We start from the raw sequence: 26,389 nt of genomic DNA on the forward strand, positions 1-26,389 counted from the left end.
AGAAAATGATGGAAACACACCTAAGGTCAGGCTGCAACTGTGTTGGTGAATCAGGTTTGAGGACACTTCAAATCAACTGAGAAATAGTGGTGGCAAGGATGGTGAGTCTTCCAACGACACTTTTCCCTATCCTCAGACATACTTGGGATCCTGCTCGTTATCCCTTCTGCAAATAGTGTTGGGCTGTTCCCTCCAACTGTCCCAAGTCCAAAGGACTTGTGCAAACCCTCCTTTTTCTTCTTTTGATTTCTAACCTCAGTCTGATCTACAGGAAGCACTGTCTCAAGAAGGCAGCTGATATAATCGAAGACTCACACCACCCTGTCCACGCTCTCACCTCACTGCTACCGTCAGGAGGGTGGTGCAGGACCCTGAGAACCGTATTCTCCAGATTCAGGAACAGTTTCTTCTCATCAACCATTAAGCTCTTGAACCATCTTGCACAACCCTCACCACAACCCCATCTTACCACTGAACTGCAATGGACCTTGTATGAGGTTGCACTACATACTTTGGCTTACACTAAATGGTCTGGTTAGCTCATATAACCGATAATTTATTGTGTTATTATTATTGTATATTTATTTGTTGTGTTAATGTGTCAATGTGCCTGTAAAGGTGCAACAAGTAAGAATTTATTTGTTCTGACGCTGGTGCACATACGTGTTGCCAACTGTCCCGTATTAGCCGGGACATCCCGTATATATTGGGCTAAATTGGTTTGTCCCATACTGTCCCGTATTTGATTGCTACTACTCGGGTCGAAGGGACTGTCGGGTCGGAGCACCGCATGCGGCCCCGCCTCACCCATCCCGACATAGTGCAACAGCAGTGCCTCGTCCATGGCCCCGTCGGTTGGCAGCGTAGCCAGCTGTCCGACCTTCGTTTACAGACGACACCACCACCCCTCTTCTCATAGCCGATCATCGGTTCATGAGTTGGATGAGGTGCCCGGGCCAAATTTCCTCAGCTGGCCCGCAGGCTGGGCTTTTTGCCCAGCACCGGGCCAACTAATCATCCACCCAGCCTCAGCCGAGTCGGTCAACGGATTGCTGTCGGGAATTTGTCCCTTATTTTGACCTTTTGCCCCTTACTTGGGAGTAAGAAAGTTGGCAACCCTGGGTGCACATGATAATTAAACATTCTTAACTCATGATAAATTGAGCACAAACATCAAGGCTTTCCAATACTATCCAACGCTCCTGATGCTGTAACAACCCTGCCCCACCCCACCTTTTATAGAAGCCAACAGCCAGGAGCTTGTCCTGACTCTTACCCAAGAAAACCATCCCTGCCTCAGAATGAAATGAAAACGTAGACCCAACCTAAATAACTAACCATTGACAGCCATGATTAATGATACAGTTATAAATACAGTGTGGAAACAGGCCATTCGGCTCACCGAGTCCGTGCCAACCAACGATCCCCGAATATTAACACTACCATACACAAACTAGGGACAATTTTTTAAAACATTTATGCCAAACCAATTAACCTACAAACCTGCATGTGTTTGGAGTATGGTAGGAAAATGATCTCGGAGAAAACCCACACAGTCAAGGGGAGAACGTACAAAATCTGTACAGACAAGCACGCATAGTCAGAATTGAACCCGGACCTTTAGGACTGTATGTAAGTAGCCCTACCGCTACGCAACCATGCCGCGGTGAGACTGTGCCACAGAACCTTTGCAGCTATCATCATAATAGTACCTCAGGTTTTCTTCTGCCCTCCCAAGAGACCAAAATCAGCCTCAGTGCATTTCAAAGCTTGTATCACCATCACATTAGCACTGAGCAGCTGTCAACATTGCACTGAAGCATCAACTGAGCCTAATATACATCTCTTCTCCAACATCAATCTTTTAACACAGACCTCTTCCAACATCAGTGTCTCATATATATATCCTTAAGACCACAGTTCCAACTAGCCCAAATCACATATATCTCCGTTTTACATTCACGTTTCCTCATGAAGATGTTCGCATCCTAGAACCTGCATCTGTCTCTCACACACAGACGATGGTCTTAATATACCACCTTCTTCATACACATACCTATGCCAATATCAGTCTCATCACACAAATTACTTTTACATCAGTCTGTTTAAGAAGGAAAATCGAAGGTAGACAAAAATGCTGGAGAAACTCAATGGGTGAAGCAGCATCTATGGAGCGAAGGAAGTAGGCAATGTTTCGAGTCGAGACCATTCTTCAGACTCATGTGAGGGTGGGGCGGGATGAAGAGAGGAAAAGGCGGAGACAGTGGGCTGAGGGAGAGCTGAGAAAGGGAGGAGAAAGCAGGGACTACCTGAAATTTGAGAAGTCAATGTTCATACCGCTGGGGTGTAAATAACCCAAGCGAAATATGAAGTGCTGCTCCTCCAATTTACGGTGGGCCTCATTCTGGCCATGGAGGAGGCCCAGGACAGAAAGGTCGGATTCGGAATGGGAGGGGGAGTTGAAGTGCTGAGCCATCGGGAGATCAGGTAGGTTAATGCGAACTGAGCGGAGGTGTTGGGCAAAGTGATCGCCAAGCCTAAGCTTGGTCTCACCGATGTAGAGCAGCTGACACCTAGAGCAGTGGATGCAATAGATGAGGTTGGAGGAGGTGCAGGTGAACCTCTGTAGTACCTGGAAAGACTGCTTAGGTCCTTGAATGGAGTCAGGGGGGGAAGGTAAAGTGTAGCATTTCCTGTGCCTGGGGAGGGGGTGGTTTGGGTGTGAAGGGATGAATTGACCAGGGAGTTACGGAGGGAGTGGTCTCTGCGGAAAGCCAAAAGGGGAGAAGATGGGAAGATGTGGGGAGTGGTGGGATCCCGTTGGAGATGGCGAAAATGTCAGAGGATTATTTGTTGTATGTGACGGCTGGTAGGGTGGAAGGTGAGGACAAGGGGGACTCTCATCTTGTTACGAGTGGGGGGATGGGGAGTGAGAGCAGAGTTATGGAGTATTGAAGAGACCCTGGTGAGAGCCTCATCTATAGTAGAAGAGGGGAACCCCCGTTCCCTGAAGAATGAGGACATCTCCGATTCCCTGGTGTGGAACACCTCATCCTGGGTGCGGATGCGGCGTAAACAGAGGAATTGGGAGTAGGGGATGGAGTCCTTACAGGAAGCAGGGTGGGAAGAAGTATAGTCCAGGTACCCATGGGAGTCAGTGGGTTTAGTGGATGTCGGTCAGTAGTCTATCACCTACGATGGAGATAGTGAGGTCTAGAAATGGGAGGGAAATGTCGGAAATGGTCCAGGTGTATTTGAGTGTCGGATGGAAGTTAGTGGTGAAATGGATGAAGTCTGTGAGTTGCGTGTGGGTGCACGAGGTAGCACCAATGCAGTCATCGATGTAGCGGAGATTGAGTTTTGGGATAGGGCCCTGGTACGCCTCGAACAAGGAATGTTAAGGGTAAGGACCAGCTCCGCTAGGCGGAGGAGAGTATCAATAGATGGGATTGGTTGGCTCTGCGGTCGAGGAAGAAACGGAGGGCTTTTATACCCTCCTGGTGGGGGATGCAGGTGTAGAGTGACTGGACATCCATGGTGAAGATGAGGGAATGGGGGCCTAGAAAACGGAAGTCCTGGAGTAGCCGAAGAGCATGTGAGGGTATCATGAACATAGGTAGGGAGGGATTTAACCAGGGGTGGTAGGATGGAGTCAAGGTATGTGGAAATAAGTTTGTTGGGGCACGAACAGGCAGAGACAATGGGTCTGCCAGGACAGTCAGGTTTGTGGATTTTGGGGAGAAGGTAAAATCGGGCCTTGCAGGGCTGGGGAACGATGAGATTGGAGGCTTGGGAGGGCAGGGAGTCGGATGTGATGAAGTCAATGATAGTGCCAGAGATCAGTCTGCGGCACTCAATTCCTTATTTCAGTATCTCTCACTATTTCATCATTCTCCCTTGATATAGATGGATATCAATTCCATTGTGTTTCCCTCACATTCATATTTTATGAGAATATTCATTCCTTTGTCACACAAAGCCCTACATGAACATCAGTCTCACTCACATTGCTGATCCAAGTTCAGCCACATGAATACATTTTGTTGTTGCTATGAGTCTGCCTCACAAAAATCAATTCCTCTCACACACCCCTATTCCAATATCAGTCTCTCAAACAGACATTTCTAATCCAATATCAGTAACATACATATTTTTATTCCAACATCATTTTCTTTACACATTAAATGTTTCCCCCAAATACATCTCTATTTAAATATCAGTATCCCTCACAATCATCATCATTGCAATGTTAATCGATAGCACACATTCTCTCCTGCATGTTTCAGTTTGAACAGACACTCTCACACAACTCAATTCCAATGAAGAACGTTGCCTATCTCCTTTGCTCCATAGATGCTGCTGCACCCGCTGAGTTTCTCCAGCATTTTTGTGTGCCTTCCGTTCCAATTTAAAATGTCCGCAAGAGCATCTCGACTTCCACCAGTCTGCCTCACAGTTCTTTTTTTCATCAGTGTCTCCCTTTCACACAATGTCTGTCAATCCCTCTCTCAACTCTTGATATGTCCTTTACTTCACTGATTCTCTGCTAATCTCAATGTCATCGCTTTTTCTTGGCCTCCCCCGTTCTATTTAACTCATTTTTTCAGCTTTGTCTGTTGCTGTCTCTCATCTCTGGCTGCCTCTGTCAGTCTATAGCTGCACATGTCAATCTCACTCCCAGCCAAGAAAGTTGATCTTGTTCCCTAACGTGACAGTTAGTCTCACTCTCCCAACTGTGTCAATCTCCCTCTCCCAGCTGTGTTTCATTCTCCCAGCTGTGTCAGGCTCACTCTCCCAGCTGTGTTTGAATCTTCCTCACAGCTGTGTGTCCATCTCACTCTTTGTGTCATTAACAGTTCCTAAGCTGTGTGTCAGTCACGCTCTCCCAGCTGTGTGTCAGTCACACTCCCCCAGGTGTGTTTGCCAGCTTCGCCAGCGGAGCTGAGCATCTCATTGGAGAGGAGGTGGGCAATTTGTTGACCTCCCAGCGAAGCGGGATGTCCGTTGGGGAATGTTGCCGATTGGCCCACTGCAGACTGCAGGAGTACGTGCAGTCTAAGGACCACAGTCTAAGGTCCTTCCGCTGCTGGACATGGGGGGGTGGGTGTGGTGGAGACACCCCTCAAAATAAGGGAAGGCATTCCACGCCAGTGGGCCACATAGGTGGCAAGAGTGGGGGATACATTTGTGAAAATTTGAGCAATGTGTGTAACAGTATTGAATGTTTGTATAGCCTCTGAAAATGTCGGATGAATTTTTTGCAGTTCATGTATTGTATATAGTTATTACTTGATTAAAGTCTATTTTGAAATGAAAAATAAATTATTTTTTAAAAACCGTCTCCTCTCCATAGCAGCCGTCCTGAGGGCAGCTTGCGCTGGTAGTGAGGTTCCGACGGTGCAGGAAGGATCTGACTGGGAGGACTCCCCTTACCGCCAGCCGAGCCAGGTCTTGGTGATTGTTGGTGAGTTCTGGCGATGAGGCATTTTGTCAGACAAGCTGGGCAGTCTGCTCTGGGAACCACCCACAGGATCCATGGAGTCATTTCCCTGCAGTGCTGCCCACTGCCCGATGGACTTATGCCACAACAGATGGGGCGGCAATGTCCAGCTGACTGGCACATTGCGTGGCATCTGCGCCAGGCTCATCCTTCATAACATCGGGGACAGGTAGAACCTCAACAGGTAGTGACACTTGGTGTCCACGTGCCTTGGCTCTATGCTCTGCTTGATGCAGCCACACACAAAGGTGGCCATCAGGATGAGGGCAACGTTGGGCAAGTCTTTACCCCCGTTGTCTGCCACTTGTACATTGTGGCTCGTTGCACCCGGTCCATCCTCGACCCCCAGACGAAGTGGAAGACGGCCAGGGTGATCCCTGTGGCGTAGGAGGGTGGGACAGGTCACACTTGCGCCAAGTACAGTAGCCCCGAGAGCACCTCACACCTGATGACCACATTTTTCCCCATTATGGAGAGGGATCATTGCTTCCACAGCTCCAGCTTCTTCCCCACCTTGGCTATCCGCTCCAGCCAATTCTTGACACACGTCTCCGCCCCCCGAACCTGATCCCCAGCACCTCAAGAAGTCGGGCTTGATGGTGAAGGGGACGGAAGTTGGGCGGGCCAGTTGCCAAAGAGCATGGCCTCGCTCTTCCTGCAGTTCACCCTGGCTCCCGTGGCCGACTCAAACTGGTCGCAGACGCTAATCAATCTGCGGACCGACCCTGGGTCCGAGCAGAAGATGGCGACATCATCCATGTACAGGGAGGTTTTGATCTGAGTGCCCCCACTGCCTGGCAATGTCACTCCTCTTATGCTCGCATCCTTCCAGGCGGACTTGGCAAATGGTTCAATACAACAGACGAACAAGACAGGGGAGAGAGGGCAACCCTGCCTGACTCCAGACCTGACGGGGAAGCTGTCTGATTCCCACCCATTGATTTGGACTGCACTACAGAGATCGGTGCAGAACAGTTGGATAGGAAGATGATCTTGGAGGATTCGGAGATAAAGAGCCGAGCTTGCCGGCCCTTGAACTCTCTAAGTTCCTTCCTCACATCCACCCCTCTCGACTGCAGAAGGAGCAGTTGCTGCATATCTGTCTGGAGTTGACATAATTCCCTCTGACTCTGTCTTGCTCTCTGAACCCCATTAAATATGAACCTCTTGATGTTCTCCTTGGTTGTTTCCCACCAGTGTGTCAGGGAGTTAAAGAGGGACCTCACAGTTCTCCAACATGCATAGTCCCTCTTTATCTCCTCAATGTTCTCTGGGGTCAACAGCTTCACATTTAACTTCCACGTCCCTCTGCGTACCTCCCAGTCCTCCTGTAGGTGACAGGAAGCCTGAAGGTGCAGAGTGTGGATTTGCAAAGACAGTCTGGAGAGGTTTGCAAGGGTCCCTGTCACGATTTATTCTGAACAGCTCTGTCACAGAGGACTCTGTGATTTACAGACTGTTCCCAGGGACGCATTCAGAGACTGACATCGAGTGCTGCTGGAAGGTCATCAACTCGGCTCTTTGGTCTACCCGAGCTTTGTTGACCACCTAGCGGAGCGAGATGTTCATCGTGGATTGTTGCCGACTGGCCCGCTGCACTGCAGGAGTCGGTGTTGAGGGACGCACTGAAGCTCGGTGCAGCCAACACCAAGGCTCTGTGGGAGAGGACCAAAGTCTAGGGTCCTTCCGCTGCTGGACATGGGGGGGCAGTGTGTGGTGGAGACACTCCCCAAAATAAGGGAAGGGATTCCACGCCGGTTGGCCACATGAGTGGGGACTAAAATTGTGTAATTTGCGTAAACAGTATTGAATGCATGTATAGCCTCCGAGAATGACAGATGGAGTTTTGTAAGGATCATGTATGGTATATATTTATTCCTCGAATAAAGTATATTTTGAAATTTAAAAAAATCTCTTTCAGGCACAAGCCCAAGGTAATTTGTTCCAGGTGCGGCTTAATGAAGGTGGTTACAGAAGCAACGAAAAGGTTGAACATGGTGTCAAAGGAACAGAGATCCCAAAGATCAGGAAGCATTCAGGTGTCAGGGAGGGAACAGCAAGAAAACGCAGAGTAAAGCACTGGAGATATCTGGTGGGCGCCACCTACTACCCTCTGAGTGAAGAAGTTGCACCTCAATTTCCTATTAAATCTTTCCTCTCTCATCTTAAACCTATGTCCTCTGGTTCTTGATTACCCTGGATAAAATACTTTGTGCAAACACCCTACCTATTTCCCTTATGATTTTATACACCTCTATTAGACTAACCCTCATTGTGTCTGGCTCCATGGAAGAAAACATAGATAAAAAAAGAAAACTGAAGGCCTGGAGTGAGTGAGAAGCTGAAAGAAATTAAGCCAAGTTATGAGTCAAGAGTGTTTTATTGTCATATGTCCCTGGTGGGACAATTAAATCCTTAAGCCCCTGTCCCACTTACGGCGCCTTGGCACGCTAATTACGCGACCTCGCGGTTGAGGTGCGATGGTCCCGTAAAAGTCGTGCGTGACTTCATGTGTCCGCACAGCCGTCTGGAGCGCGTGACGTCATTTGAAGATGGACACAAAGCTGGAGTAACTCAGCGGGACCGGCAGCATCTCTGGAGAGAAGGAATGGGTGACATTTCGTGTCGAGACTCTTCTTCAGTCACCCATTGCTTCTCTCCAGAGATGCTGCCAGTCCCACTGAGTTACTCCAGCATTTTGTGTCTATCTTCAATTTTTTTGGACCCGCTCTGGGAGTAGAAGTGGGGGCGGATCCGGACCACAACGGCCGTGAGCCCCAGGCCGAGCTCGGCGATCGTTTGCCTGCTTCTGCTGCTGTTAGAGGTGAGACATTGCGTCGTGCCAGGGTCTTGGGCCTATCCCACTTTGGCCGTCAGTTCCGCGACAGGCCGTTGGTGTGCGAAGATTTTGTTCGCTACAAACATTTCAGAGCCCCGCGTGATGTCACACACAACTACATACCCCTCCGCGCTTCTCAGTGAGACCAGCCCCGCACGGCCATACGATTCCCGTGCGCCTCAACGTAAGTGGGACAGGCCTTTACTTGCTGCAGCACAGCAGAATATGTGAGTATGTAAACATAGTACATAACAGAGGAAGAGAAAAAAAGAAAAAGTTCACTAAAAGTACTAGTGAGAAAGTTTTACTCTTGAAATTAATGGGACTGAAAGCCACTAAAATGTATCCATTGACCTTGCCCTCTATCTTTTGAAAAAATAAGTGGCTGCAGGGATAATGGATGCACTGGTTGCGATCTTTCACAATTCCACTTATTTCAAAATTATTCTGACAGAATTGAAAGCAGCAAATGTAACACCACTATTTGAAAATATATGAGAGAGTAAACTAAGGTTGAGAGACACAAGGGACCACAGATGCTGGAATCTGGAGTGAAAAATAAACTGCTGGAGAAACTTGAGCAAAGAAAACGAAGAGCTGGTGAAACTCCGCTTGTTGGACAGCATCTATGGAGGGAAATGGACAGAGGCTATTGTGGGTCAGGACTCTCCTTCAGACTGACGGAGCAGAGGAGTGAAAGCTGGAGAAGAGAGGACTATAGTGTTGGAATAGTGTGGAATAATTCAACGGGTCGAGCAGCATCTGAGGTGAATCACAGCATCCACATCACTAGGGAAAACAAGGAACTTCAGCACAGTGATTCTTAGGAAATGGAAGCCGGGTACTTGGAAAATAACTATAGGGTTGGGCAAAGACAACATTGAATTGTTGAAAGAGAAATCATGTTTGGCAAATCATTATTATTTGAGATTATATTTAGCAGAATAGCTAAAAGGGAACCTGTGGATGGATATCCAGAGAAGGTGCTACACATGACGTGATCAAGAATGTAAGAGCATAGAAAACAGACACAGATCTGGAATCATTGGTCCATTTGTGAAGCTGTAACTAATGAGGTGATGCAGGGATCAGTGTTGGGGTCCCACCTGGCGGAATCTCTTCCAATGGTTTGGGTGAGGGGATCAAATGTAACATGTGCAGGTTTGTCGATGGTACAGATCTTGGTGATGGTGTGGATGGTGTGGGGGACATGGAGAGAGGCTTTCCAGCAGCCGTAGAGAAGTGGATGAATAGGCAATGATATGTCGGGAATATAATGTGGAAAAATGTGAGGTCTTCAACTGTGAGAAACAACAAAGAAAGAACAGACAAACGCAGAGTTTATTTTTTCAAGGCAGAGTGGAAACGTATCATTGTTTAGAGGGACCTGTGTAATCTGTACATGGGTTGCAACATTTTGATGTGCAGATGCAATGAACAACTAGTAATGCATTTGATTTGTTAGCCATTACCAATGTGAGGCTCAATTGGTGCCCAAATTCCAGATGGAGATCAATAGATTTTTGTATATTCAGGGATTCAAGGCTTCCAGAGTTAGTGATGCAAAGTGGCTCTGGGGTAAGAGATCAGTTATGATCTCAGTGAGGGGAAGATTAGGGAGGACGGGCACTTACTTTTCCTTCTTATGTTCAACTTTCACAACTGTGTGCATCAGTGTCGTCCTTCCAACAGCCACGTCCTCCAGATGACTCGGTTACTCCTCTCTCCTGCAGACCAATTGCAGTTCTGCATTCCCATCTCCATCTGTCACTATCACTTTCCCAGCTGTCAGCCAACTTCACTCATCGAACTATCTTTGTCAGTCTTGGTCTCACAGTTGTCCTTCAGCCCCCTCTCCCCTCCCGTTGCGTCCGTCTCTTCCAGATGTGCATCAGCCTCGCTATCCCAGCTGTCAGTGTCACTCCCCCAGATGTGTCAGTGTCACTCCCCCAGATGTGTCAGTCTCACTCCCCTAGCTGTATCAGTCGACTCCCCCACATGTGTCTATAAGCCTAAAGGGGCTGTCCCACTTGGGCGACCTACTCTGCGAGTTCTGGCTAGTTTGCCCTCGACTCATACTCGCAGCATGGTCAACACGAGGTCTTTGTAACTCTCCTTCATGCTCAAGAGTAGTCCCCGTGTACTCGAGGCCTCAGCTAGGTCGCGGTGTATTTTTCAACATGTTGAAAAATGCCAGCGAGTAAAAAAAGGTCACCATGGAAAAAAACGATACTGTTTTTACTCATAGGTTTAGTCGTAGTAGGTTGTAGTAAGTCATAGTAGGTTGGCATGTTAGTCGTTGGTAATCGAAGGTAGTCAAAGGGTAGTCGAAGGTAGTCATAGATAGTCTTCATCATAGTCGAAGGGAGGTTGAAGGAGATTGAAGGAGGTCATCTTCACTCTCCACTATTCAGTGTCCAATTTTCCCGAAGTTAGTCGTAGCTAGTCGAAGCTGGTCTTCAACATAGTCGAAGGAGGTCTTCTACATAGTCGAAGGAGGTCTTCAACATGGCATTTTTTCAAATTCTCCTAAACTCTTCTAAACTCGCCAATTAGTTTGCCCAAGTGGGACAGCCCCTTCACTCTTGCACTTCTGCCCGCCTTTCTCACAGCATTGTTCAATCCCCCTCTACTCTGTTTTTCTATGTCAGTTTTCCAACTATGTCTCACACTTGCACAATTATTCCTATCAGTCTCACCCCCTGTACTGTGTTTGTCAACCGTGCTGTTCCACTATTTGTAAGTTTCACAAACCCAGCAATTTCTATTCACGTCTCCCTCCTGGGTGTATGTGACAGTCTCCCTCTCCCAGCCAGGTTCTCCCCGCTGTGTGTCAGTCACACTCCCCCAGCTGTGTTTGCCGGCCTCGCCAGCAGATCTGCGCATCTCTTTCAGACACAAGCCTCAGGAGGAATGTGTTCCAGCTGTGGCTTATTTAAGGTGGTTACAGAAGAAAGACAAAGGCTGAAAATGGTGTCAAAGGAGCAGAGATCCGAAAGATCAGTAACATTTCTGGTTTCAAGGAAGGAACAGCAAGGAAACGGACTGTAAAACACAGGAGTAATCTGGTGAGCAACATGAAAAGAGACTGTAAAACCTTAAGTGGAAAATGTCAGTAAGAGTTAATCTGACAGCCACCCACGCAGCAGCAGGAGAATCTTTCGGGGAATAAAGAAATTGCAAAAGAATTAAACGAGTCATAGAATCGTACAGAATGGAAACAGGCCCTTCAACCCAACTCCTCCCTGCTGCCAAATGTCCCATCTATGCTAGTTCCATTTGCTCACGTTTGCTCCATATCCCTCTAAACCCTTCCTGTCCTTGTACCTCGCCGAGTGCCTTTTAAATGTTGTTATACTGCAGTATCGGCCTCAACTATCTCTCCTGTAGTGTGTGAGAAGCTCAAAGAAATTAGTACCAGTGAGAAAGTTTTAGTCTTGAAATTAATGGGACTGAAAGCCAATAAACTGCCATACCCATTGACCTACGCCCAAGCATTTGAAAAAATGTGGCTGCAGAGATAATGGATACACTGGTTGCTATCTTTCACAATTCCACTTATTTCAAAATGATTCTGACAGAATTGAAAGCAGCAAATGTAACCACTATTTGAGAAATACATGGGAGAGTAAACTGAGGTAGAGAGAGGCAGGTGCTGGAATCTAGAGTGAAAAATAAACTGCTGGAGAAACTCAAACAACTCAAACAAAGTTGGGGACCCTCCCCACTGCTTGCATCTGTCTCGTCCAGCTGTGCATCAACCTCACAATCCCAGCGGCATCAGCCTAACTCTCCCACCTGTGTCAGTCTAACCCCCCCTACGGTTACTGTAGCAGGCGTAAGATCAGCCTTCCTGAGACTGAATCTGCCTCTGAGAATGAAAGCAACTGCACAGACCCGCATGGATCAACTATCAGAGGTATTCACACAACACCACCACACCAGCCTGAGCTCATCACCTGCTCCAGGAAAATCATGGTCATACCCATGCCAAAGAAAAGTAAGGTGGCATGCTTTAATGACTACAGCATCCACCATCATGAAGTGCTTTGTGAGACTGGTGATGCCAGCTGCCCAGCCAGCCTTGATCCAAATATTTTTGGTTGAATTTCTCCTTACAAGGCAGGAGGCACAAGAGACCCTTCTTTCAACCCAGTTTATGAATGCCTCACACCAATCCCAGCTTCTCCCTTAGTCCCCCCAGAATAAAGCGTGGCCCAGATACAATTTTCCAATGGGTTACAGCACAAGGAGTCATTTAAATATGATTTTTCAATGAAATGCTTGGTAAGGCCACAGACAATGCCACAGCCACAGACTGCCACAGGAGCTGGTTAGGAGATCACTCAGTTTGGAAATTTATCATCTACTGCATATCGCGGGGAATGGGAAACAAATGGTAATGGTTCTGGTGGGAAGAGACAATTTTGCAGAGAGACTACCTGCAGAATTTAATTTTCTGCCAGAGAGGGGAAATGGCAGCTGACAGGGAGAACTGCCGAATTTAACTAATGGAGTGTGTTACAGTATTAACAATGAGGCCTGCAGGGAATAGCGCAGATCAATCATTGCAACATTCTGAATCGTTCTACCTCTGCACTAACAACAAACACATGGCCAAGTACGAGGCGGTGGCTGCAATCTCTTGCAGAGACACAGCCAATCATCATAATGGCAAAGTCAGAGAGAAACAGTCCACTGGGGCCTGACTCAGACACACGGCTGCAGCCTACTCTTGTAAAACAGTGAGGTAGCAAAGGAAAGGCTTGGGGACACAAGACACCCGTTTCAACCAGGCTTGTGGAAGCTCCTGGATAGTTAGGAAGGGGTTGTTAGAGCACTCTGACAAGCAGCTGTTTACAGCCAATTCTTGAACGTGCACTGCAAGACACCCATTACTTAGGACTACAGATAAAGCCAGTTATAAAGAAATACATTGCAGGCACAGCAGATGTTGGATCTCCACATAAGCAGCAGGCAGCGCAAAGACGTTTCTCTCCACTTTGTTCCACGCACAATGTATAGGTACCAGTTTAGCTTACAGCTTGGAGGAGCAAAAAAATCAATCCAGTGATGGTGAAGTGCCAGGAAGCTTTTGGTGAGGGAGAGTAATACTGAGCAACCAAGGGAACATAGAAAATTAGTACAGACTATTGTAAACAAACAGACTGGCTTCAAATAAAAAGATCAAGTGTACAATTTACAGGTTCCACACAGTGATGATTTCGCCACCTTGATCCTTCTCACTCTGTAAAATGGTTACAGTCTTTTGCCCAGGGTAGAGGAGTTTAGAACAAGAGGGCATACATTTAAGGTGAGAGGAGATACAGTAAAGGGGACCTGAATGGCATGTTTTTCACGCTGAAAATATAGTGCCTGTCTTTACTAATCCCATTTACTAGCCTCCAATGGGTCTAGAGCGTCCAATGTCTCAATGATTCATATGCTGGTCAGATATTTTATAAACATACCTGCCTCCAGTGCATTCCAGGCTCCAACCAAGCTCTCAGTGAAATATAATCCTTCCTCAGATCCACTCTAAGCCACATTACCACAGGACGAGACCCTTCTTCAGACTGATTCTGGGGGGGAGGGGGAGAGGGGGGCAGGAAGCTGGAAAAGGGAGGTGGGGGAGGAACAAAGCCTGGCCAGTGACAGATGGATATAGGTGAGGGGGGTGGAGGAACAGCACCTCATATTCCGCAGTTGTAGCTAACAACCCAATGGTTGTTCTCCGATTGTAAGCAATATATCCCACTGTGTAAGAAGGAACTACATTTTCTGGTTTAAACCGAAGATAGATTAAAAAAAATGCTGGAGTAACTCAGCAGGACAGGCAGCGATTCTGGAGAGAAGGATTGGGTGGCGTTTCGGGTCGAGACCCTTCTTCAGTTTCTGAAGTTCCCACTCTTGTGCTTTCCCTCCCACCAACTATGTGCACTAATTTCTCCCAATGTCCCACCCCTCCCTTGTCCCCTTCTATCTATATCTGGCTTTGCATTTCACTCCACCTCTCCTTATCTGACATCCTTTGTCACCTTTTCATCTTTAGCCCTTGTCGATCATCTGCCAATCAATCCCTCTCACCTGCATCCACCGATCATTTGCCAGGCTTTGTTCAGCCTCCATTTCTCTTTACTAACTCCCCACCCCACCCTGACTACAATTAGCCAGAGGAATGGCCCGGACCTGAACATCTCCTGACCATTTTCCCCACAGATGTTGCCTGACCTGCTGAATTACTTCAGAAAGATGTGTTTGTTGAAAATAATGCATGAATTGGACATCCAATCTCCTGTGAAACAACATCCACCACATTTCACCAACTGGGAACGTGGAGTTGTAATCAATTTTTTTACCATTATTCATCCTCATCTGATATGAATTAGCTATCCAATTAAGAAAAAATATAGACGATTTAAACCATTTAAGCTTTGGAGCTACTGCCATGATATTTGGCCTTAGGGAGTTTTGAGGGAATAAAAATACCAGTTTTACTGCTGAGCTTAATGGTGGCCAAAGCCAACTGCAAGCAGTGCAGTCCAGCCCATTCACAGGCACTTCTCTGAGAGAGAAAAACGCTCTTCAGATTCAGATTCAGATTCAGCTCCTGCTACAGTTTCACCACATCAATCTATGTTAGCAAGCTGAAATGCAACATCTCCATGAAAGATTTTTCGAATAGAGGTTTTGTATAATGTTTCTGATTGATATATCTCATGCTTTATGTATGAAACAGCAGATGTCTTCTGTCTGGTGCAAAGCATGAGGTTTTGAAGATCTGTTTACCCACAGTCGTCTTCCTCAGTGAGGCTAATAATAATTATATGTAAATAGTGCATTATCGTGTCAAAATATATTTCTTACAATTAAATGTACTGTTGTAATGACATTATCCTTGGTAGCCGTTCTGTGTAGCAACATTCTATACAGGTCAATGTAGTCAAATATTAGTCAATCTGCTTTTGGTGACGTTACTGCGTTTTAAAACATGTTCTAAAGATGGTGATTTAAACTGTGCTAAATTCACTTTGCCTGTCGGAATTTGATGTACCTGGGTGCAGCTCTGGATAAAATGCTCTGAAATCACCAAATAGTCAAATAGGCTGAGAGCAAGCCCTGCACTGACCCAGTCCGTCAGTTTATTATTTGCTGCCCTGGACTGAAACTGGGCCATGTACTCAGTCGTAGAACCATAGAATGGCTGCAGCACAAAAGGAGGATATTTGGCCCATTGTGTACACGTCACCTCTGGTATTGCAATAACTTTTTGTTTACCCACTGACCCTTTCTCAATAACCTTGCAAATCTTTCTCCACAATAGATTTATCTAATCCCCTCATTAAATCAACAATGGAACTTGCCTCCACATATCTGCAGGCTGTGTGTTCCAGATGCCAATTGGCCGCTGAGTAAAATGTTTATCTTCATGTCCCCCTGAATTCTCTGCCCCTCTACCCCTATGACCTTTAGTTCCCAAGTCCACGAAAGGGAACAGTCCATGCTATCTCTCCATGCTATCCAAGCCCTTAATCATTTTACCTACTTCACTCAGACTTCACTCATTCACTCGTCTCCAGAAAACTGTCTCAGCTTGTAAGTTCTTTTTGAATCCTCTCTTAGGTTTTCATGTCCTACATAGAACCTGGCAGCAGAATTGAACAATACTCCATGTGAGGATTAACTGGTGCTTTTCCAACAGTCAAAATAATTTCCCAGCATTTATACCTCATGCTGCTCTTGATAAAGCCCAGAATTCGGTCTGTATTTAAAAACAGCTTTCTCAATCGGGCCAGCCACTTCCAAAGATTTGTACACACATACCAGCAATCTGTCTGCATCTTCACTCCTGTTACAACAGTATCCTCTCCTTCTATCAAAACACGCCACCTTACATTTCCCCACATTAAACATCATCCGCAAAGGGTCTATCTGCCCAGTCACAACTTGGTTGATGTGCTTAGGTATGGCAACTATGTTGGACTGTTTGTAAGAAATAAAATTTACTGTACGTTTGCACTTTGCACATGTGACAATAAACGCACCATTGAAATGTACCATCGATATATCTGCGAAAATCTATAGCTGTCCTCTTTATAGTTCACACTCTTTATGTCAGTTTTATGTCATCAACAAATTCAGAAATTCTGGTTAGCACCCAAAACTCCAGCTCGTTAATACAGATTTGTATAAAACAGTAATGTCCCAATTGTCATCCCAGCTCAATACTAATATTCACCTTCAGTCCAAGGAACAACCATAGGGCGGCACAGTGGTGCTGCGGGTAGAGGTGCTGTCTCACCGTGCCAGTCACTGGGTTCAAGCCTGACGTCTAGCTCTGGGTGTGTGGAGTTTGCCCGTTCTCCCTGTGACTGTGTGTGTTTCCCCCGTAATCACGTCACTGAATTCTCTATCCAGATTTCCTCCCACATCCTAAAGATGTGCACGTTAGAAGCTTAATTGCACACTGTAAATGACCCAAAATGTGCAGCTGAGTGGTAGAATCTGGGGAGAGTTGATGGTGATTTGGATAGAATAAAACATGTAATCAATATAGGATTGGAATATATGAGTGGTAGTGTAGACTTGATGGGCTAAAGAGACTGTTATTGTGATGTACGTCTCTGTGACTATTTAGCATTCATCACAACCCTTTATTGTGTTACATGACAAACTTCATATTCAGTGTATAATGCCACTTTCATTTTCACATTTTCTTTACAACATATGAGGAGGTCATTTGGCCCAGGGCAGTTTACGTCAACCCTCAGAGTAATCTCAATAATCCCATTTTCCTATTTATTTGTCTATAATTCATCCTCATGTATGCCCAGTAACCTCACTTTGTTCTCCACTTCTCCTGCCAACCACCCCAACTCAGGGCAATTTACAGTGAGCAATTAATCTACCAACCTGCACTTCTTGGGATGTATGAAGAAGCTGGAGCACCCGTGTGGTCACAGGAAAAATGTGCAGACACCACATAGGCAGCACCAGAGATCAGGGCAGAACCGGGTCTCCGGGGCTTTGAGGTAGCGGCTCGATCCAGTTGTGCCACTATAATGCACTTTGCTGAATTAAGCCTGTTATTTTGCATCTGATCAAAAATCTTCTGGAGGTCCACATGCACCACATCGACCACCAGCTGACACGCTCATCAACTCTCGGTTACCTCATCAAAAAATTCTATCATATTGGTTAATTAAGATTTCCCATATCAAACCAAGCTGACCTGCCTGAAATCATCCAATTTGATGTAATTTTTGAAGTGGTCCAATTTTAGACATCTCTATCCTGGGAAACAGTCCTTGTCTATCTACCGCACGTAATTTTATATACAGTACCTCTACTATGTCACCTTAAGCCTCACTTGTTTCAGGGAAAATAAACCTAACCTAGCCAATTTGTCTGTATAATTCAATTCCTACAAACCTGTCCAAGCCCTGTAATAACTCTTTATGTTTCTATGAGATTACAAACAAGCTGCATGGTCTAGAATACCCATGAGGAATATTACAAGAGATAAACTAACGTAGTAATACATGTTTAAATTTATTCTGTCTCTGCTAGATGGTTTACAAATTAGAAAATATATTTTGCTCAAGATAACTACAGTGCTGTCATCACAAACTGATCAATGTAATTCAATTTGGTTTTCAATACTTGCTGTTGAAGTCAGATCATTTTCCAGGAGGAGTGGATGTTTAACAAGAGTGGAGGATGAACCATTGTAGTCAATGTGCTTGTTGTGTACGTAGGCAGAGGCAGAACTGCTGAGGTTTACAGGCACAAAATGCGGGAGTAATTCAACGGGACAGGCAGCATCCCGCTGAGTTACTCCAGTATTTTGTGTCTATCTTCGATTTAAACCAGCATCTAAAGTTCCTTCCTACACCTGTTGAGGTTTAGGCAGCACCAGCTTGTTCTAACAGTCAGTTAGGAATAAACAGTTGACACTTGCAGCGTTTTGGTCATTATTGGTTCAGCTTATTCTGATACAGTGTCTTCAGTATCATCAGGACAAGCTGGGCCACTGCCTCATCCACATACTGAACTTTTATTGTTGTGTATTGTGGTGTTTACAGAGTACGATGTTAACATATCTGTTGTGCCGCAGCAAGAATTTCTATTTTGGGAGATATAACAATAAAATACTCTTGATTCTCCTTGACCTGATAAAGGTATGTTATTTGTGAGAAACAACTCGAATGGCCAGGAACGAAGGAGATTACAAAGTGTGGTGGACACCGTCCATCAAAGGTACTGACCTCCACCATTGTAGGAATCAATAGGAGATGCTGTCTCAAAAAGGCAGCCAACATCATCAAGGACCCACACCACCCTGGCCGTGCTCTCAGTTCACTCCTGCCATCAGGAAGAAGTTATAAGAGTCTGAAAACCATGATTTCCAGATTCAGGAACGGCTTCTTCCCAACACCATCAGACTACTGAGCACAACAAATACCAGCTAAACTTCAAACTACAAACTGTCCTAGTTGCACTAGGGACATAGGGGTTTTGTTCTGTTTTGCACTAAAATGGAAGTTTGCTTATTATGTTATCTACTGAGTTCTGTGTTGCAATGTTATACTTCTGGAAGTAAGAATTGCATTATTCTATTTAAAGACATTTGGCAATTAAACACTCTTCCTTGACTCTTGATAGGGTAAATAGTACGACCCTTTTTTCCTCGGTGGGAGGTGTCTAAAACAAGAAGGCATAGATTTAAGGTGAGAGGGAAGAGGATTAGATGGGATCAGAAGGGAAAATATTTCACACAGAGAGTGGTTGACATCTGGAACTCACGGTCAGAGGAGTTGGAAGTAAGAAACAATCAATACATTTTCCAGGCTTTCAGAGAGGCACTTGAATAGGCATCACAGAACAGGCTATGGACTTAATGAAGGCTAATGGGTTTAGTGTAAATAGACACAACAAACAGCATGGGCGGGGTGGGCCGAAAGGCCCAATTCTGTGCCATGCAACTCTGTGACTCCTCATAGTCTGAAGAATTTGCTGAGGAAGGGTCAATGCAAGAAAAACAGGCATGTTATGCACTGATATCCGTTTGTATTTACATGTCATTGGTGATTGAGGACTTCCTGAAATTGTGTGGCTCCAGGCTTTGTTTTGCTGAGCCAAATTATTGTAGTTCTGCAGTTGTTGGCCAAGTTGGACAAGGTTCAGATACTAACGAGGGAATGGGAAGGAAAATAACTGCAGTAATTAAACTGACCAGCTGAGACAGCAAAATGAATAGTATGTGGGAGTGGTGGCAGTTTCCTATTGTCTGCAGCTTGTACAGTAACAATACAGGCTGCGGTATCAGTAGAGGTTATTCTGGGAGATGTAGCTTTCTGCCAATCTTTGGGAAACAGTTGGAGCAGTAAAGGCAACATATCTCGAGAATGCACTCGGCACAATTTTATGCAGGAGAAGTAAAAGCTGGCTTTTTATGATGGTATAAAATAGATGATAACGACAGCAGATAAATGTTACAGTTATAGATTCAGAGAGTGATATGGGGCGGAAAGCGGCCATTTGGCCACACTTGACCATGCCGATAAAGATGGTTTCCTCAGCTAGTCCCTTTTGGCTGCATTTGGCCCATGTCCCTATCAATGTTTTATATCCATGTACTTGTCCAAGAGTCTTTTAAACATTGTAATTATATCTGCCTTAATCTGGCAACATGTTCCATATACATGCCACCATCTGTATGAAAAATTACCCCTCGGATCCCTTTTAAGATTTCCACTCTCACTTTAAACCTATGCCCTCCTAGACTTGTCAACCCTGAGGAAAAGACAGTGAGCATATACTTACCTATATCCCTCATCATTTTATGTACCATGAGAAAGGTCATTCCTGAACCTCTTCCACTCTAGAGCAAACAAACCCAGCCTATCCAGTCTCACATAATTCAAGCCCTCCAATCCTGGAGGGAGGAAAGATTATGAAATAAAACGTACAAGGAATATCAAGGATAATTGTTTAAAGACCAACAGACTAATGACCGACATCTACTATATACCCACTGACTCCCATGGCTATCTGGACTACACCTCTTCCCACCCTGCTTCCTGTAAGGACTCTATCCCCTACTCCCAATTCCTCCGTCTACGCCGCATCTGCACCCAGGATGAGGTGTTCCACACCAGGGCATCGGAGATGTCCTTATTCTTTAGGGAACAGGGGTTCCCCTCTTCGAGTATAGATAAGGCTCTCACCATGGTCTCTTTTATACCCCATAACTCTTCTCTCACTCCCCATCCCCCCACTTGTAACAAGGGCAGAGTCCACCTTGTCCTCACCTTCCACCCTACCAGCCGTCACATACAACAGATAATCCTCCAACCAAACCACCCCCTCACCTGGTACTTTCCCTTGCAACCACAGGAAATGCTACACTTGTCACTTTACTTCCCCTCTTGACCATTCAAGGACCCAAGCAGTCTTTCCAGGTGCGGCAGAGGTTCACCTGCATCTCCTTCAACCTCATCTATTGTATCCGCTGCTCTAGGTGTCAGCTGCTCTACGCCAGTGAGACCATGCGGAGGCTTGGCAATCGCTTCGCTCAACATCTTTGCTTAGTTCGCGATAACCAACCTGATCTCCCGAAGGCCCAGCACTTCAACACCCCCTCCCATTCCGAATCCGACCTTTCTGTCCTGGGCCTCCTCCATGGCCAGAGTGTGGCCCACCGTAAATTGGAGGAGCAGCACCTCATATTTCGCTTGGGTAGTTTACACCTCAGCGGTATGAACATTGGCTTCTCCAGTTCAGGTAGTCCCTGCTTTCTCCTTCTTTCCCCTCCCCAGTTCTCCCACAGCCCACTGTCTCCGCCTCTTCCTTTCTTCTTCCCGCCCCCACCACTCCCACATCAGTCTGAAGAAGGGTCTCGACCCGAAACGGCAGCTATTCCTTCGCTCCATAGGTGCAGCCTCACCCGCTGAGTTTCTCCAGCATTTTTATCTACCTTCAAGGATAATTGTGAAAGCTCTTATTATGAAATATTAACAAAATGAAACTGGTAAGGAGGAATCTGTGCCTTTCTAAAGATTAGAAGCAGAGCAATAAGGGAAAGACAGACTTGTTAAATGAAAATGTATTATCATTTTTAACACAGAGAAAATGGGCAAGACTGAAGTGAAAATGGATTTAATATGCGTGAAAGCAAGATAATAGAGAATGGAAGAATACATAAAATGAACTGGTACCTGATGGATGAGTAGATTGCAAACATATTACTCCCAATCTTCCAATGTTCTTTGAGTTCAGGAAATGTGTCCTTGGATTGGAAAGGTACAAACCTTTCTTTAATTCCACCATAAATTGCCCAAGCTGCTGCAAATGAGGCAAAACAGTGGGAACGTTTGTAATTTTGCTCTAAAAAGGACAAAATCGATTTTTTTTAAATTGAATGCAGTGAAACCAGAAATAGTTGTGGAGAAAATAAATTTGGTATATACTGTTAAAACACTTGATGGTATAATGAAATTTAAAGCAATATAAGTTAATATTGACTTTAAATCAATTCAAACGGCTGGAATAGATAAGGCCCTGTCCCACTTTCCCGAGTTACTCACGAACTCTCCCGAGTTTTCCCCTTGATTCGAACTCGGGGAATGTCGGGTAATGTCAGTAGCGAGCTTGTAGGAGCCCGTAGGAGTCCATAAATGTTTTGTTGAGGCTCATAATGCCAGCTGTAGGAACTCGGGGCATCAGGTAAGCCAGGACGTTTTTTCAACATGTTGAAAAATGTCCACGAGTTAAAGAAAATAGCCCCGAGTTCCTATGAACGGCTATTACCGTAATTCTCCAAGTTCGAATCAAGGGGAAAACTCGGGAAAGTTTGTGAGTAACTCGGGAAAGTGGGACAGGGCCTTTAGAGGATTAAGTAATGGTCTGGATCTTCACGGCTTGGTCAGAACCCATCAGAAGTTCTGGATTCAGTTTTGAAGGAGATATTTTCTTAAACAGTGTGCAGTGTGGACTCCTCAGGACATTGTCATGAGAGCCACCCTATTGCACCATATTACATTACCTTTGTATCATCTCTGAGATTGGATGTGAAGATGGTGTCTTTAAAATGACAAAAGACAGGGCGAAGATCCAATGAAAATAAGACATGAGAAGCAGCCCTAAAACTGGAGATGAATATTGACAAGAGTCAGCATGGGAGTTTATTCACACCATGGGTAGTTGAAATCTGGAACACTGTTCCTTTAAAGAAGATAGATGGCAGGTCAATTATAAGATGGGAATGGGGACAAAACAGGTTCAACGGAGTTATTGATTCTGCTTTCTTGCTTTGTTGTTTACCCTATTGTAACACCATTTTTGTTTCTATCAATAGAAGATTGGAACATAAAATTATTATAACTGAGTTTGGCCAGAATAGGACCAATTGCCATGTGGACATTCACATTTTATCTGGATAAAAATGTGTGATGCAAAATCATCAACAATCTACTTAAACTAATAGATTCTCTCATCCAAGGGTGTGTAAGCTGTTATTTCAATGTTTATAAAACACCAAAGAAGGAGTCATCTAGTTCGAGGGAATGAAATTTCAGTGGGCGTGCAGTTGTGGAGCAGTGATTATCAAATAATAAGATTTAGATTGGTTTTGTAGACTGGTAATGTTGACCCTCCATGACAGGTGAGGGTTGTCTTCACAGGGATGAGAAAGGAGTTAATAGAATAAAGTGGATTCAAATATTGGAAAATAAATCTACAGGCACTTCCGGGCTTATGCAACGGACAACTTACGTAAATATAAACTTACGTAAACAATTCTGTACTCAGTCCCTAGTGAAATCAAGGCAGTTTGCAATTCCATGTTTAGATCGGAAACAAGTCATCAATGGCACGGTGCTTACCCAGAAGGCCTTCTGCTGCAGAAAGTCAGACGCTGCTGAGAGGTAATACTCTCAATGAGATTTCAAACAGGGGATGGGAATGGTGATTCCAACTTACGTAAAAGCTGACTTACACAAGGGTTCACGGAATGTAATCCTTACGTCAATCAGAGAGTGTCTGTGTGGCAGAACAATGGGATATTGTTTAAGGAGCAGATTGTTCCTGAAACAGGCTAAGTACATACATTTCCACAAGAGAGAAAGGCAAAGGGCCAGACCCTACGGATGAAGAAAGAGCTTGAGAAGATGAAGAAAGAGAAGCAAATGTATGACAGATATTGGGTAAACAAGACTGAAGATAAGGGAGCTGAGTGGGAGAGTGAAAGGAAAGAGTATAGGCAAAGGAGTGAGAAGAGAATGATGAATAACCATAGGGAATGGAATAGACTTAAATGGACAAATCAATAATAAGCTGATGTTGGCTAGATCCATGGCTTCAGCCAGAAAGCACAAATTGAATGCCAAGTGAATATTTTGTACCAAAGTAAAAGCTGCTGCCAAAATTACAGCCAAGCAAAAGGTAGTGGAGACAATGGGTGAAAAGTGAAGGAGGATGTTGTAGAAAGGCACACAATGTTAAAAGCAAACAAAGCATCTGGTCCAGTGCCAAGATTGCTGAGGAATGTAGGTGTGGAGGATGTGCAATCACCTTTTAGCCCTCCCAAGATACAACGGAGGTGCCAGGAGTTTCGAAAATGCGACACTGCTAATCAAAAACGGGTACAAAAACATGCCGGGTAACATTAGGCCAATCGAGTTAGCCTCAGTTGCAGTGGCTTTCAAAAACTATAATCAGAGCTGATGAAAGATGACAGAGATATCATCCACTTAGTTCTTTAGAAGGAGTCTGATTAAGTCCTACACAAAAGTCTTTAGTTTAGGTTAGAGATACAGCATGACAACAGTCCCTTCAGCGCACCGGCACCACGCTGACAATTGTTCACCCGTTCACATGGATTCTATGTTATCCCTATTTCACATCGACTCCCAACACTGTTGTGGCAATTAAGCTACAAACATTTACGCCTTTGGAAATGTGTGAGGAAACCGGAATGCCCAGAGGAAACCCACGCAGTCACAGAGAGAACATGCAAACACCACACATACATTACCTGAGATCAGGGTTGAACTGTGAGGCAACAGCTCTACCAGCTGACCCACTGTGACAGCTTGACAAGATTGAGGCCCAGAAAATTATAGGGTGATAAACATCCTGGATATTGAATTAACTTAAAAACAGAATGCAGAGAATAATGGGAATCTATGTGTTTCATGGAAATGGGAGACCACATTACATGTTAATGACATGGGTGTATGGAGTAAAATTTCCAAATAAATGGGTGATACAAAGAGGTGTAGTAAACGTTTAGTAATATGAATGCAAGAAGATGCAGACTGGCTGAATAGACAGACAAGTGGCAAATTAAATTTAATACAGAACAATTGAATTGATACAGGTACCCAGAGTCGCAGGTAGATAAGGTGGACATGGAGTTGCACGTACATAAGGTAGATAAGGTGGTCAAAAAGGCTTTTGGCACATTGGCCTTCAGAAGTCGGTATTGAGTATAGAAGTTGGGAGGTCATGTTGCAGTTGTATAACATGTTGGTGAGGCCACATTTAGAGTATTGTGTTCAGTTCTGGCCACCATGTTATAGGAAAGATGTTGTCAAGCTTGAGAAGATTTACAAGGATGTTGCCAGGACCAGAGGGTCTAAACTATAGGCAAAGGTTGAGTAGGCTGGTACTCTATTTCTTGAGGCACAGGAGGATCAGAGGTGATCTTATAGAGGTGTATAAAATCATGAGAGGAATAAATCTTGCCCAGAGTAGGTGAATCGAGGATCAGAGGACATCGGTTTAAGGTGAAGGGGGAAAAAAAAATAGAAATCTCTTTTCACACAAAGAGTGGTGAGTGTATGGAACAAGCAGCCAGAGGAGGGAGTTGAGGCAGGGACTTTCCCAACATTTAAGAAACAGTTAGACAGGTACATGGATAGACAATAGACAATAGGTGCAAGAGTAGCCCTTCGAGCCAGCACCGCCATTCAATGTGATCATGGCTGATCATCCCCAATCAGTACCCAGTTCCTGCCTTCTCCACATATCCCCATGACTCTGCTATTTTTAAGAACCCTATCTAGCTCTCTCTTGAAAGCATCCAGAGAACCGGCCTCCACCGCCCTCTGAGGCAGAGAATTCCACAGACTCACAACTCTCTGTGAGAGAAAGTATTTCCTCGTCTCCATTCTAAATGGCTTACTCCTTAATCTTAAACTGTGGCCCCTGGTTCTGGACTCCCCCAACATCGGGAACATGTTTCCTGCCTCTAGCGTGTACAAACCCTTAACAATCTTATATGTTTCAATGAGAAACCCTCTCATCCTTCTGAACTCCAGAGTGTATAAGCCCAGCCGCTCCTTTCTCTCAGCATATGACAGTCCCGCCATCCCGGGAATTAGCCTTGTAAACCTGCGCTGCAGTCCCTCAATAGGACAGGTTTGGAGGGATATGGACCAAACGCGGGCAGGTGGGACTTAGCGTAGCTGGGACATGTTGGCCGGTGTGGGCAAGGTGGGCCGAAGAACGTGTTTCCACACTGTATCATTCTATGACTCTATGATACAGTTTGGCATGAAGAGTAAGGTGAAACATTATTGACCAAATGGCACAGATCTAAAGGATGGGAATGAGAAAGTGGCAACACAGATTATGAGAGTGATGAGTGAATCCTGGGGTCCAAAGCTAAAACCATAGAGTGCAAAAGCAGGGAAGTTATGTTGAGTTTGTATAAAATCCTAGTTAAACCACAATCAGAGTATGCCGACCACATTGTAGGAAGGATATGATGGCTCTAAAGAGAGTTGTAAAAATAATGGATTTACCAGAGTTGTTTTAAAGATGCTTTCTAGGAAGCAAAGTAGGTTGAGTGAAAGTTTAATACAGGTGTACAAGATCAGGACTGGTTCACACAGGGAAGATGAAGGAAAGCAGAATACATTAACTAACATTAACATTAAAAATATGTTTGCTTCTAATAAAAATATTAAAAAAAAATAAAAAATGAACAATCAGAGATTAAAGGACTCAGATTTAAAATTTGGGGCAAAAGACATCAAGGGAAT

At 45.0% G+C, this 26,389-nt stretch overlaps 1 protein-coding gene across 5 annotated transcripts in view; it reads right to left on the minus strand.

The window, feature by feature from the left end:
- LOC129705891 (tetraspanin-18-like) overlaps positions 1-26,389 on the minus strand; it is a 153,595-nt gene that overhangs the window by 89,151 nt on the left and 38,055 nt on the right. The window contains exon 2 of one of the 5 annotated variants that reach the window (XM_055649774.1): positions 21,560-21,686. The exons of 3 other annotated variants lie outside the window; for them this stretch is intronic. The gene's annotated coding sequence lies outside the window, so the exon portion shown is untranslated. Of the gene's footprint in view, positions 1-21,559; positions 21,845-26,389 lie in introns of those variants that run through there. One more of the 5 variants, XM_055649779.1, reaches the window with a different exon arrangement.

The sequence above is a fragment of the Leucoraja erinacea genome, chromosome 18, assembly GCF_028641065.1.
Source record: "Leucoraja erinacea ecotype New England chromosome 18, Leri_hhj_1, whole genome shotgun sequence".
NCBI classification, from domain to species: domain Eukaryota; kingdom Metazoa; phylum Chordata; class Chondrichthyes; order Rajiformes; family Rajidae; genus Leucoraja; species Leucoraja erinaceus.